The sequence below is a fragment of the Nanorana parkeri genome, unplaced genomic scaffold (assembly GCF_000935625.1).
Source record: "Nanorana parkeri isolate BGI_ZX_2015 unplaced genomic scaffold, ASM93562v1 scaffold1422, whole genome shotgun sequence".
In the NCBI taxonomy this organism is placed as follows: Eukaryota; Metazoa; Chordata; class Amphibia; order Anura; family Dicroglossidae; genus Nanorana; species Nanorana parkeri.
Genome location: NW_017307690.1, coordinates 130,862 through 146,486, shown reverse-complemented (window position 1 = coordinate 146,486; position 15,625 = coordinate 130,862).

The window sequence follows — 15,625 nt, the reverse complement described above, 5'->3', positions numbered from 1 at the left end:
GACCAAAGGACTAGGGTCACATATTCTGTACTTTGTGGGAATATGAGATTACCCAAAATGGGAGAGTAGATTGAGATGTGTGGATAGCGTTTTAGGTTTTTCCTGATTTTCCCACCAGGTAATGATATTGTCTCTAAAAGATAATATTAGTAGAAAAGGGAGTGAGGGAGGGATGGCAGCTTGCTTTGGAGAATGAACATCAATTCCATGGTGTGGCCTTAAAGGAGAACTTTGGGGTAAGTGTTTTTCCCCATAGTTCTCTTCAGGGTCACGGAAGGACATAAACTAGCGTCCTCCTGTGACCCAAAGCTCAGTATACCGCAAGCTACAGCTCGTGGTATACTGAGACCGCCACAGCCGGGATGGATCCCGACAATACTGTCGAGATACACCCAGCTGCATGATTGACAGCTGACTCTGCCTAACTAGGCATAGGCTATGTACTCGCCCCCTCCCCCGTTCGTTCCTCCAGTCAGTGCTGGAGGATCGGAGCGGGGAGGGGGGGGATCACTGCAGGGAGCCATGAGTGACAGTCACAGCTCTCTGCAGGGACAGGATCGAGAAGTGAGCGAGTGACGGTATGTGTTTGCTCACTTCCCGACCTATTGAGCCGACGTGTGACGGTTTTATTGTCATATGTCGGCTCGAACTATGAGGTTGAGAGAAAATAACTCACCTCATAGTTCTCCTTTAACAGATTCATAGAAAACTTTTGAATGTCTCGATTTCCTTTGTTAACTTGTCTAAAGCATGCCTGAGCAAGGAAGAAGTGCATTCACACCAAAAACCAGAGTTCGTTGACTTGCAATTCCCTTGCGATCCGCTGCTACATTTTTCAACGGATGCTAATGGGAGGGCACCAAAAAATTAATAGGTGTGAATGGCGCTAGTTCACACCGAATCCCTTGCGTTACAGTGCGCTGAAAAAAAGTAGTGCACGTTCTACTTTTTATTCAGTGCAACGCAATGTAACACAATGTAACACAATGCAATGGAGTGGTGTGAACTAGACCCATTAACAACCATTCATTTTTTTTGCCCATCCATTAGCATCTATTGAAAAACAGATCGCAATGCAATGGATCACAACTCAATGGATCAGGTGTGAATGGGCCCTAAGAGCAATGGGTGGATAGTAGGGCCTGGAGAATCCATTGTAAATGTATTCCTGAAAATAATGGGCCTATTTAGAAACAATTTGCAGAGCCATTCCCGTTTGCAGCTATAATTATAAATGTAACTTTCAAGTGTAAATTGACATCTTAAAGGTATTCCTCTTTTTCCTTGAAAAGAGAAGATTCTTTTTACTTCCTTCTTTTGTTTTTCTTCACTAACCTGCTTTGAATTGGAGAAAGTTATAAATTATAATACGCATTGCATGGTTTCATTTCAATACTAAACATGTCAGTAACTTTATTTTTGGTAATCTTACAGCTTCCCATTTACCTTTTATGAAAGATGTTACCAATGTTATAGCATTTAATAAATCAAAAATATACAAAACAAAGCACTGCGAGATTATATGACTGTATTTCTAATAACTCAGTTTTAAGATTCTCTTGATAGCATGACAATAAAAACATATTGGAAATTACTTGATCTTATAACAAAAATAGCATATTGACAGCACCAAATCAATCCAATATGAACAACTGAAATGTATCTAAAACTCAAATGAATATAGCTAAATGACTCCATTCTTGTTAATTATAAAACTTTTCATAAGGGAATGGATTTTTTAGTGTATAGTAGTTTTACTGTATATAACCTATGAGATAAAAAAAAAATTGTATACTTCATGTGCACATACTGTATGTACACATTCTGATTACCTTATGTCATAAACTGTATATTTACAATGAATATCCTTGGATGTGATCTGACATACTAGATAGATATGAAGTGTTTGTGTGTCCATCACATTCAACAAACAACTTCTTGGACTCCCATTGTGCTTTGTGTCTCTTTCCCTGCTGCTTGATGTGATGCAATTTTCATTTATCAGACTACATAATCCATCATGTATTGCTTCCAGCAGGCAATGATAATGTTACATTGTTTAGACGTTGAGTTGTAGTTCAGAAGGCAGGCTCTGTGAGTTGTGACACAAGGAAGCGCATATTCACAGGGCTGTGAAGTACCTGCTATGTGAATCTTCTTATCTTAATAACTAACTTTACAAACTTCTAGATCAATGCGGTTAGGAGTGGGATAGAACTTATGGAAATTCAATATAGAAATACATATTTATTTTTAGTTTTTGACCATAGATAACCTTTAATACATCTCCAAGATTCCTGAAGTAATAAGATGTTTCTTATAGTATTGTTTATTATAAATGTGGAAATATTGTAGTCTAAGGATGTGTATATTATATTTAGATGCAGCAGTTAGTGACACTAGATCCTGTGCACCTTGTTTTTACCCCCTGCTGTCTCCCATGGGATACAGATTTAACCTTGCATGGTACCATAATGTAAGTATTGATGTATTATTGTAACAATAATTCTATGAAGAATGTAGCATAATAATATTGTTAGGATATTGCTTTTTAAGATTTTCCCATATGTCCTGAGGAGGCAGACACGGATCTGTGAAATGCATCAAAACGATCACCCTCCTAATACTGATCATCAATATATTCTGAAAGGTTTTGAATTGTTACAGAATATAAAAGCTGTATAGTGGAAATGTTAAGGACAGATATATGTACAGTATATGTATCCTGTGACTCCAGTGGCTCCCGTGTATTCCCTGTACTTCTCAGTAAGCTTCTAGTCAGCTTCTAGGAACCCTGCACCTGTGTGTTCCCAGGGATCTCCAGCCAACGTCCAGCAACCCCACACCTCTGGGTTCCCTGTGCCACCCAGACAGATTCCAGCAACCCTGCACCTGGGTTTTCTCTGTGCTCTTCAGTCAGCTTCCAGAAACCTTGCACCTGTGTGTTCCCTGTATTTTCCAGCCAGCTATTGCTTTTTCTCTGCTGTTTCTGTGTAATGACAATTGTCTTTGTCTCCTGGTGATCCTCATCTGCTGCCTGCCCTGACCTTTGGCTTGTCTCCTGGTATCCTGGTCTGCTGAGTAGGGTGAACCTAGGGGTAATGATCTGGTGTCAGCACGCAGCAAAACCCATCTCCACGGTAAACACCTTCTGGCCCATAGACTCTGCACCCTGGAAGATTCCACAGTACCTGCTCAATACCACGGCACTCCACTTTGGCCTCAGTCTCCCAGCCACCTCTTGTATCCCATTTGCTCTGGCTTCCAGCTGTTCCTTGCTGTTTCACTGCTCCAGTTCATAGTTGTATCATCTCCTATGCTTGTCAGCCTACACTGCTCACACCTATCCAATCACCCAAGCTGTAGTTAGGGTCCACATCCTTGAGTCCAGATCACATCCTTGAGTCTGGATACTGAGTCTGGATGTTGACATTGCTACTTACCATGAAACGTCATAGAATATCGTAAAAATAATAAGCTGGGCAAAAAATAATACATGCGCATCTTGTTTTAAAATGCCCTGTCAATTCGAAAATCATAAAATGCTCATAGAATGCTAAGCATGATTGTAGAGGTTACATTACTTAAATATGTAATAAAACTTGGATAGCATATATCACACATAATGTACATTGATTAAAAAAAATTATGTTTCCTTAACTTCAGATTTTGTCAATTATCTAGTGAAATGTGAAAATGCTCTCACTAGTCATGTAACTGTCTGTGACCTGATCAGTAACCATCAATAAATAGCCAACAATGGTATTCAGTCTTGTGATCTTTTAGAAAAAAAAGAGTGTTCAGAATTATATACCCAAGACCAGGGACTCCAACAATCAACAATGTGTGGTATCTAGGTGAGCCTGAATCTCACAAAAAGATGCTACTGTACATTACAGTAGAGTAATTTCATGAGATTTTTGGTACTCAGCATTCCCCAGGCTTTCGTCAGAAGGTTGGTATCATCTAGACCAGGGGTAGGCAACCTTTGCTCTTCAGCTGTGCTGAAACTACAAATCCCATCATGCCTCAGCCTCTGGGAGTCATGCCTGTGGCTTGCAATGCCTTATGGGATTTGTAGTTTCAGCACAGCTTTAGAGGCAAGGTTGCCTACCCCTGATCTAGACAATGAAAGACAAAACAAAGGTAGCTATATTAATCTACATTTTTTCCCCACCAGCTTTTTTTTTTACAGTTTAGTGAAATTCATTAAAATGGGGGAGGGGGTGCTCGCTGAACAAGTCAATTTTGCATGAGGTGAGCCCTTTACACTTATATTCTAAAGTGTTTCCTTAACACTTAACATCCTCACAACACTTAGCCCAGAAAACAAAGAATCTCTAAGCCTAACACTAATCTAGCTAACCCCCAAACTAAGCCTTAACAGTGGTTAAACTAAAAATCGACCCATTTTTGTTCTGGTTCTGGATAGTGTGGTTAGTTGATTCACAACAGGCATGGGGTTCAGGTTTGGGCTGATGCAGGCTATGACCTGAACTATGAATGCTCAACGTTTGTGAACTGTGATCTGTGGTCAAGTGCAATACTAAGGCCATTTTTGTTTAGGTTCTGGATATTGTAGTTAGTAGATTCAGAACAGGCATGGGGTTCAGGTTTGGGCCGATGCAGGATTTGACCTGAACTATAAATGCTCAATGTTTGCTGGAATTTTCAAGTATGTTTGCCGGAGCTCCAAAACAAATGCCACATAATGACTGCACTTTGTGTAATGAGTGCACTGTGAACTGTGGTCAAGTGCAATACTAGGGCCAAATATGTTTTGTTAACAATGTGCCAGCCCCCTCACTTAAAAGGTCAGCTCTCCCATTAGCTTTTGTCAGTGTGTGTAGGGGTTAGTGAGAGATATTGGTGCTGCAGCTACAAATCCCATTAAGAAAGACCTGACAGCCACAGGCATGACTTCCAGACCCTCCAGCTGTTGTTTCACCACAACTGGAGTATAAATGTTTGGCTACCCCTGATCTAACTTTTTAGTTATTTTTTTTCTGGGAGGTACATTTTCTTCCTATATAATTTTGTCAGGGTCTAATAATTTTTTTTTGGTTGTCAGTGGCAGTGTGAACTAGTTGATAACATATGAAATGCTGCCCTTAGTTAGCGGCAAAGCCACAGCTGCCATTCAATATAGGCAATATTCTTTATTACAAATGTCAGAGCTTCTGAACAGGGAGGTAGTAGGGGGCAAGTCCTGCAGGGTCCTCATGATCAATATATAGATAGTTTCATTGCAAATATTCAGTCCAAAAAGTTTTTACACAGTGATACCATCTGTAGTTGTATACTGTGACCTGCAACCATCTCTAGTTGTATACTGTGACCTGCAACACTGCTGGAAACCAGGTGTGAAACCACAGACACCCCATGGCAGCAATTTACTTAGGTATAAACATTGATGTACCTTTGGTTTAAAGTATGCATGCCTGCACACAATATTTTTCTTTTTTCATGTTAAGTCAATAACATTTTCATAAAGGAACAAGGACTTTAAGAGTTAGTGTTTTTCTTCTACATGTGGGAGGCTAATTGTTTGTATTTAAATTAAAATGAGAGTATTTTTCTAGGAGCATTACCAGCCATTGTCCTCAGCTTTTATCATCCTTTGATAAAAGACAATTACACAAACATATTTATCTTGTTTACCATTCTTTCTTTTTCCTTCCTTCAAATTTCACGAACAAAAGACCATTTATTTTCTCTTCAATAAGATCCTTTATTTATTCACAAATGCTATCTGGAAAGCCTGTAAATTAAGTAATTGATGGCGTACACAATAGAGATTCACTTGGTCTTGGAAGCAGGAGCTGATTTTACAGGCATTGACATTTAAAGAAATAAATGTAGTATAGCTGTAAATTCTTCCTGTGTACCCATGGTGGACTGCTGTGATGCAAGAAACTACTAATTTGGTTCTTGTTCAATTTCATGAAAACCTTTCTCTTCTGTATTATTTCAGGCTATGAAAATAGTCGGTTTGTTGCAACTTGTTGTCTTGTACATTCCACCTCCTCAAGATACATCCATGATGAAAGATCAACCAAACAGGCTGGAATTTCATTCCTTTCTTCATTGTGCTCATGTCAATGTACAGAAAACTCCAGCACTTCAGTCTGCTGTCACTCTAATAAGAGAGGTTCATGTTTTTCTATACATTAGATAAAACAAATGGTATCTTAGAGTAGAGTTTCACCATATGTTTTGTGTTAATTTTGTATAGAGCCGGAAACAGTTTAAACCTTTTGTAAGTTTCCAATTGCTGTATGGCCCTGTTAGGGAAATTTCCTCTCACTTCCTGTCCTGGCTACTGCACAGAAAATTAGAAAAAAGCTCCTCAAGTGGGACAAATACAGCAAAGAAAAACTAACATAGATTCAGACCTTTCTGCACTGTCCTAAGAAAGGGATTTTTCTTGCAGTGTTGGAAAGATTTAATCTAACTCCCTATTTCAGTAATCAAACATCGAAGGGATTTTTTTTAAATGGGGACACCAGCAGCAAATTACTATTTTCTACGACATCCAAAAAAAGTTATAGCTGACATTTTAAGAATTTGTGAGCTTCGCAAAAACTGAGCTTCGCAGAGGTACTTGAGGTTCTTGTAGGCAGATTGTTTCTACAAACCTGTTAGTGACAGATTAGAGTTTATCTACACCTTTTTCTGTGACATTAGCAAACAAAACATTAAAATGTATTGCTTCGAAACTCATAAGAGGCATGGAGAAGCTCTGCTATGAGGACAGATTAACTAACCTGAATTAGTTCTCTCTGGAGAAGAGGTGATTAAGGGGGACATGATCACTATGTATAAATACATAACTGGTCCATATAAAGAGCTTGGTGCCAAATTATTCACTTTAAGGTCACTGCAAAGGACAAGGAAGCACTCTTTGCGTCTGGAAGAAAAGAGGTTTAACCTTTGAATACAGAAAGCATTCTTCACAGTTAGAGCTTGGGAAATGTGGAATAGGCTTCCCCAGGAGCTAGTTCTAGCTAGCTCAGTTAACTGTTTAAAAAAAATCTGGATGTATTCCTAAATGCACAGAATATTATTGGATATTGAGTTCTTATAGGTATATCATCAAGCACCAGAGATTGTTGATCCAGGGAATATTCGATTGCCTTATAGGATCAGGAAGGATTTTTTTCCCTGTTGGAGCAAATTGAGCCATGCTTTATAGGGTTTTTTGTCTTCCCCTGGATCAACAGTGGGTAATTGTGGGCATAGCATTCTGTTTTAGGTTTTTGTTTGTTTTTTGCTTTTTTTCTCCTCTTATCTCTATAGTTTGAACTTGATGGACTTGTGTCTTTTTTCAACCTGACTAACTATGTAACTATGTTCATTTGAACTAAGGCTCCCTATGCATGAAAACATTAAACATGTTTGTCTATCACTCAAGGCATCAAGGTCAGCTACTAATTTGCATAAGAACATTTTTTAGAGAAAAATTATAAGCCCTGTGATCAAAAGTGTGTTAAAAAGAGTGCTGTTTTACAACAAATTGTATTCTCCTTGTCATGATCCAACTCAGCACTTCAAATGTGCAAGGAAGAATTTGATTGGCTACAATGTTTAGCACATAACTCTTCCTTCAACACTTTTGGTCATTACATTTTCTACTTCTAACAGAACTATTCAAAAATTGCCCGTCAATAAACCAATCATCTGACTATCCATGTTCAAGGTTTAGGTTAGGCCACCATTAATAGCTAAAATGTAATAAATTCTACTGTGCACATGAAGCACTTAGTCAGATAATATACTGTATATCCTAACATAGTATATCTTATAGATCATTTAGCAATTTGCTTTTTTTTCCAAATAGATGGTAGCTGTTTGCATTATTATTAATAATTATGAATTATTATTGTTTGCATTAAACCCCAGCTTGCAGTGAATGGATTTACAGCTGACTCTTTTGGACACAGATATTTATTTGAAATGAGCAAAACTAGTAATGCAGATTAATTTAAATGTACATAAACATAAACTTGCCAGTTCACATTAAAAAAGTGTGTATCTGTTTTTTTTTTTTATTCCTGGTAATATTCAGCAGGCTCCTTCTTATTCCAACTCTATGATTAGCAATTTGTGAGTTCACTTGAAGCTGCACATACTTCTCACATCATTAATCACACTCGGTGCATTTGCTAATAACTGACAGTGTTCAGTACAAACTGACACTAATTTCTTTCATGACTTCTAATTTTCTGTAGCCCAGAACTTCTAAGGTTACCAGTGCTACCCACATAGACTGGCAGGCATGAAGTAGGATCAATTTTGAAAGTGGAAATGAAGCCAACACTTTCTTCGACTTTGAGAGCAGAGAAAGATTAGAACACCTGCCAGGTTTTTATTGTTGAGATTGAAGTCCAATGACAGTGGCAAACGAAATGTTCAAGAGCCCAAATTCTCTTTATTATCAGTAATAGTTCACAAAAGGATAACAGTTGTAAACTCCTTCTGTTGTTACAGTGACTGCTGGCATTTTGTAACTTGAGTGAATATGCCATTTCTGAGTCCTTCCATTTATAACAACTGAGCCTTGAAGAATGGGGAGATTTTTTGTGCCCCCAAAATGTGATGCGTGTTTTGTGTTAGCCTGTTGTGAACTGCTACAGATAATAAAGGAATTTGGAGCCTTGAACCTTTTGTTTGGCACTCTCATTGGACTTCAATTTCAACAATAAAAACCTGGCAGGTGTTCTAATCTTTCTCTGCTCTCAAATTAGAAGAAAGTGTTGAAAACATCAACCTGGACTCACTGCGTTAAGGGGTGCCTTGTTGTGTGGAGAGAAGCCTTGCTACAGCCACTGTGCCTTGTTATAATCTGACTGACTCACTGGAAGTTTGAAACCAGTGCCTCATTTTTACCCGTATAGGTTTTTTTGTTGTCTGTGTACCCATTAGGGACATTCACCCTCTCTATTTGTCCTGTTGACCATTATCACTGAAAGTGAAAGAAAATCATACATTTTGAGTTGTCATCAGTACAGGAATAGTTGAAAAAAATTCCAATGGGGACACTAGTTCTGGTGACCCTGCTCACCACCAGGGATTTCCTCTCTCTTCCTGTTGTGGCTATCAAACAGTAAGTGAAGGGAAATATCCCCAATAGGACACAGATGACAAAAAAGCTCACAAAGGTTATAACCCTCCAATACTCTATCCAGAACAAAAAAAAAAGGTTTGACTTCAGTTCTACTTAAAGAGTTGCAAATTTAAGGAGCAGTTCTGAAAGACCAAGGTTATTTAGGCCTAGCTTTCTGCTCGCACTCTGTGCACTTTAGGAACTCTGAGCAGCACCGAAGAATTCATCCTTCAAACACTTTATAGAAATTGGAGCATCCCCAACATGCATTTTTATGCTTCTGTAGTTAAAAACAAATACTATTTTTTGTGGTATTTCTTCACCTAGGCTTTAACACAAAATAAAGCATTCAATTCAACACATTGCAAAGTAAAGGATTATTCCACCCAAATTAATATTTTAGGTAAAAGTTAACTCCTGGCTTTTTATACAGTATGTCTTATGTGTCACTCAGCAGTAATCTCCAGCTTTGTTTCTCTCCACCTGGGAATTTCAGGTGTTCCTATCCACATTTGCATTCTTCAGCATCGCCTGTTGTATGCTTCATTGTAAAAAGTAATCAGACACAGGAATTCAAGAGCAGATATCTCACCAATAAAATACCCAGGAGACATAAAACGTGCCAGCATCTGTCGAAGACTCCAGCAGCTTCCAACAATGGATATCATTTGACTGTTATATCAGGTAAACTGACCCTGAGTTGATTGTGTGGCAGGATTCAGCATTTCAGTCAATGAGGCCCATAATCTCCAACGGTGTTGTCAATTAAAAATGAAATAAAAACACCATTGCTATAATTTTTGGAGAACAGCCAGCCAATAAAGAAAGTAATCATTATTGTGGCAGTGGCAGTAAGTGCCACCCACAGTAACAATGTTAGTGGCAGTAGTAAAAGAATTGTTGTACCAGCAGCAGCAGGAAGTAAATCAGCAGCAGCCAGAATATGGTGTCATTACAACACCTGTTGCACAGTAGTGACAGGGCGATTCATCTCTGAGATTTTTTCTGTTTAATAGTTTCTGAGAGAAGAATTTGATTGGATTGATTTATCTAGCTAAAATACAAAAGTCAGTCTAATACTCATAGTCAGTCTTGTTTTCATTGATTCACTAATAGTTTGATTTAGATGAGCTTCAAACATTGTGTTTTCATTGACAAATTACAGGTCATTAAATATACATACCCTCCATTATTCTATAAAAAGCTTGATTATATTAGAAAGCAGATAGGTAAAAGGTTTTGTGAATGATACAATATTGCAACTCTGACATTTATTGATCACCTTCTATTTAATAATGTAAGTGTTCTGAATCATTAAAAACTGTTGCCCAGGAATGGAAATGGTATCAGTTACTTCAGTAGATAAATCTGTTCAAGCAGCTATATGGAGATACCAAGGTATAACTATATATAGTATAATAGTTTAAAGAAAAATATTGTTCCTTAGTTTTAGGAAGGACTAGATTTAAAATTAAGTACAGTAGACACAATCTTAGGGCCTACTGCCACTGAATGGGTGCTACCTACATTTTGTAGAAAGTGCAGACTGTCTGTGGGCTTAATGCAACAAAGAGTGAAAATGTACAGTATTTTAGGAGTCGCTTCATGCATTATTATCACTTGCTGTACACTGTGTATTGTTGAGATTTGGATTTTGGAGGAACATTAACTTGATACAAATTTGCACATCCTGATTGAATATGTGGTCAGTGAACTTTGTGCTGACCTATAATGTACTGGGCATCACAATATAAAGATACCGGCAACAAACAGGTAGCTTTTCAACGAAAAAAACAGATCACTCTGTGCACAGGCCTTATCATTAGACATGCAAATTGCCTTTAATTCAGAATAGAAATTAGGATGAATTTTGTTAAATTTGGAAATTCGGATGCATCTATATTTCTGAATTCGAATGCATCTGAATTCTAACGCATCTGAATTTTCGTTCCCAATTTTGCTCAAAATGAAAGTAAATTTGACCAAAATGACCAGTATTGACTAAGATGACCAGTGCAGACTAAAATGACCAGTATGGACTAAAATGACCAGTATGGACTAAAATGACCAGTATGGACTAAAATGAGCAGTACGGACTAAGATGACCAGTACAGAGTAAGAAGACCAGTACGGACTAAGATGACCAGTACAGAGTAAGAAGACCAGTACGGACTAAGATGATCATTGTGGACTAAAATGACCAGTACGGACTAAGAGGACCAGTACAGAACGAAAAAATAATCAAATCTAAATAATTATAATCAAAAATAAATAATTAATTACGTTAATTTTTAATTACAGAACCCCATCCGAATAGATCAGAAACAATTTGGAGCAAGCCAAAACAAAAACGGAAAATTCAAATGGATCCGAAATCCAAATAATGAATATGAAACCGAACTGAATTTTGAATGAGAAATCCCAAAAAAGGAAAAAAATAATTAAAATCTGAATCGATCCAAAACTAAACTAATTGTTTATGGGGTTACCTTTCTACATATGTAGATAAGGTCAGGCCTGCCCATTACTTTAAAACTTAATAATTGTAGTCAATTGGGTTATGGTTACCATTCCTCCCTATTTGCCAGGAACAGTCCCAGTTTTAAGGGGTCTATCTCCAGCATGTCCTCAACAGCTGGAGTGCACCTATGTATGTTTGGGCACAGTGCAGCTACAGAATGAGTTCATTCAATGAGAGGAGCCCTTTGTGGATCATAGGATCAGCTACCTGAGTTTACAGTGTATGCATCTGTCTTATTTGGCTCTGTTCATGTCTGTATTGCATGTATGTGTTGAGTGTTAATTGGGGTGTCAGGGGTCTGGTGTCTGATCACTGAATATGTTTATTCATACATGTGCAAGGCTTATACAGATGTTTTATTCATATAGTATCAAATACAGTGATAGAGAAATAAAAGAAAAAAAGGTGGGTGGTTGCAGCGTCTGGCCCTGATGCACACAGCAGAAGAATAGCAGATATAATACAGTGCCAAGTTCCAGTGGGTACAACTCTGTAGAGAGAGGGAGGGAGATGGGAGTTTGTGCTGTACTGGGAGGTGGCTTTTTCATGGGGTGTGAAAAATGGTATTGGCAGGGGTAAATTTCCCTTGGCAGGTACTTTGTGTGTTACTTACTCCTGTTCCCTGCACTTTGTATGTAACTTACACCTGACCCTTGTACTCTATGGGTTGCACACTCATGACCTCTTCTCTCTGTGCATTTCTTCCTCCTGAAGCTTGCACTCTGTGAGTAACTCACTCCTGACCCTTGCATTACTTATTCTTGACCCCTGCTCTCTGTGTGTTACTTACTCCTGCCCCTGCGCATAAGTCAGGAGTTTTTAATAGAGTTATGCATCAACATCACAGAGACTCTCAATGCCCTTGCCTGCATTTATAACCTTGGGATCATGTGCAGCTCATTCATAAAAAAATTCATAGAAAATGATGAATTGATGAATGGGTTTATTCAGTTCATTACATTGAACCCATTAATTTTGTTGTAAATTTCCTTTATTCCGGTTGAACCAAATTTCAGCAGATTCGCTCATTACTAGCAGTGTGATAGTTTTACTAAACTTTTTTTTCTACTATCCTTATACTGTATATATATTTCTCAAAACTTACTATGGCTTAAAGAAAAACACAGGGGTTGATTTACTAAAGGCATATATGCTGTTCATTTTGCAAGGCAATTTTCCCCTAGCTCAACTCTTTAGTTGCCATGGACGTAAGTAATATGTCCTTGGCAACAGGGACCGTTAATTTCACTCCCTGTGTGATTACATTCCCTCAGCCTACTTTTGTCTTTCATGTACAAGTGAGTGTAAAGCAGCCCAATCACTTCTGCAAACCCCGCATGTGACATTCAAAATTTCAAATTTATTCTACAGGGTCTCTGCTTTCAGAAAATATATAGAATTTTCAGGCCTACAATGTAAATTTTAGCATGTATCCAAAATACAAAAATTGCCAAAATGGCTCTGGCATTGAAAGGGTTAATGTGTGTGGTGAAAAATCACTTTGCAAATATTAATCAATCCCACGCAATGAAAATAAAAAAAAATACAGCATCTTTGCTTGGACATGATTGGATGATAGAAGTCAGCAGAGTTTCAACTTATTAGCTAAAGCTAATGGAAAATTCCTTTACGAAGAAAGCAGCCTATTTGCCTTTAGTATATCTTATGGACTTAATTACTAACATGTGAAGTGAGGTGAAGTAAAAAGTTCAGGTGTTCAGCTTGAAGAAGATGCTCTGTTTTTTTCCTTGGATGTGAGTGAATGTATGAATCAAAAAATTCACTTATCTTCAATTCACCTCACTACAGTTCAATAAATCAGGTCCTTACTGCTAGCCATACTTTATCTTTTCAACATGTACTATGGGGGGAAAATAATTTGTTGGTCAGGGCCCACACTACTGTTCTTGTGTTACACGAACAATGGGGGATTTTACATTTCAATGCTTCATTGTTTTGTTTAATGCTACTGGAGCAGACAGAATGTGGAGCAGTTGCCATAGCAACTAATCTGAAATATATAAGCTAACTCGTTGCCATGGACAACTGCCTGCAGATTTGGTCAGCTCCAGTTTTGTTAAATTCCCCTCCATGCCTCTATCCATACATATGAGATGCTTTTTGACCAGGTTTCTGCAAAGGCAAACAGTTGTCCCTCTTTTTGGAAAGTGGGGGTGTGTCTTTATTGTGAAGAGGGCTTTTTTGCTATATTCATGGTGGGAACTGCCAATTTTTTAATAAAAGCATCCTCAAATGAATATTGTTTAGAAAAATGTAGCTTGTCAGAAGCAATCCTGTCTCCATACAGAATAGGTTGATGTAAGGAGTGTACTGGAAAGGTTTTGACAGTCTTAAGGCCTTTCAGGGAGCACAGGTTAGTAACAGTAGTGGTTTTAGCCATGGGCTTTTCCATGTGTTAAATATGTGTGCCACACGTCAATAAGATCTGAAATAGAAATGGTAAGCTTTGGAGCTATATCGGCAGAAAGAGGCTCCTCAGATACAAACTCATCTGAAACAAATTGTGAGGCTGCTCATTCCATATCCCATGCTCAACAGAAGGTTCAGAGGGGGCAGCAGCAGCAGCAATGTCCGATAAAGACTTAGGAGGGGATAGCAAAGAGGTATGGGTATGCCCCCTGCGTTCTGAGTCAGCTGTCATGATAGTGATTTTGTTCATAAAATCTAGCAACCCATAGAAAACACCACACAGCATTAAACCTTTCCATATAAACCATTAGAATAGAGTAAAAAACAATGGTGTTAAACAGTTATAGAAAACAGGCTAGTTTTCCATTCTCAGAAATATATATGAGAAGAATTCTCAGTGACCAGGAAAGCCCTCTACAGCTAACAAATACAGCATCAAGAGACTGGAGAGCACCACATGTAGAGTTCAGTGCTTGAAGGTCACATTGCAGTCTATGTTCACCTTATTCATGGGCATACTCACTTCAGAAACCGGGGCACACCGGAGACTGTGCCAAGGCCTTGGACCTGTAAGGTGTTCTACAGATGGTGAACTAGCACATTAGATGTCTGGTGAGCACCATAGGCAGAGCCCAGTGTCTGAGGGTCACATAACAGACAGGTCCTGCAATCGTCAGTCCAGCAGACCTGGGTCTGGCTTCCAAGGGGACAAAGAGGATTAGGAGGTCTGGATAAGCGCATTGAGCGTTGAGCAATGAAATCTTTGATTGAAGAAAAAAAGATCTTCATATAAAAAAAATGTCTACTAAAATAGTTTTAACTTTCCAACTAAGAGAAAATATGTCCATCCTCCCCGGACACTATCAATAAATTGAAGCATTGAAGCATGATGGGGAAACAAAATAAATTTTTGCTACAGTGTATTAAATAGAATTAATATAGGCTTAATTCAGTTTAAATTAGCAGAGTTGTAAAGTTTGATAGATATTTATATGTTACATAATTCTTATTTCATTTGTTTACACAATAAAAGATTTAACTAGCAAAGTTAACATTTTTTACATTTTTTTCTAGTTTTTTATTTATTAACTTTAATTTTATTACAGTAATGTTTAGCATGCATGCCACACATTCCTCATGTATTGAGATAAATAGACAAAAAATTAAATAAAGGTCTGGTGTGTCCCATATAATAACAAATACTACTAGATAACTAAACCTGTATTAGACACTACAAAGGACCATACTACCAAACACCAAAATATATACAAAATAATATTTGAGGAAAACAAAATAATAGAGCTGTGTTCGCAAAGATTAATTTTGAATTTAAATACCATGGTAATATCCCAGTTAAATCTTAAAAATGATTAATGTCCTTAAAGGCTAGTAAAGACCAAAAATACCTAGGACAGCTCAAAGAAATATGTACAATGTAAACAAAATGTATGGAGAGTGGAGACCCCTGTTTGAACGAGTCGGGAAAACTCCACCAGGTAAGTCCCAAATTGTGGGTAGGCGTCACACCTGTGGTTCAAATGTTACATACGTTCTCCATGGTGGCTGTA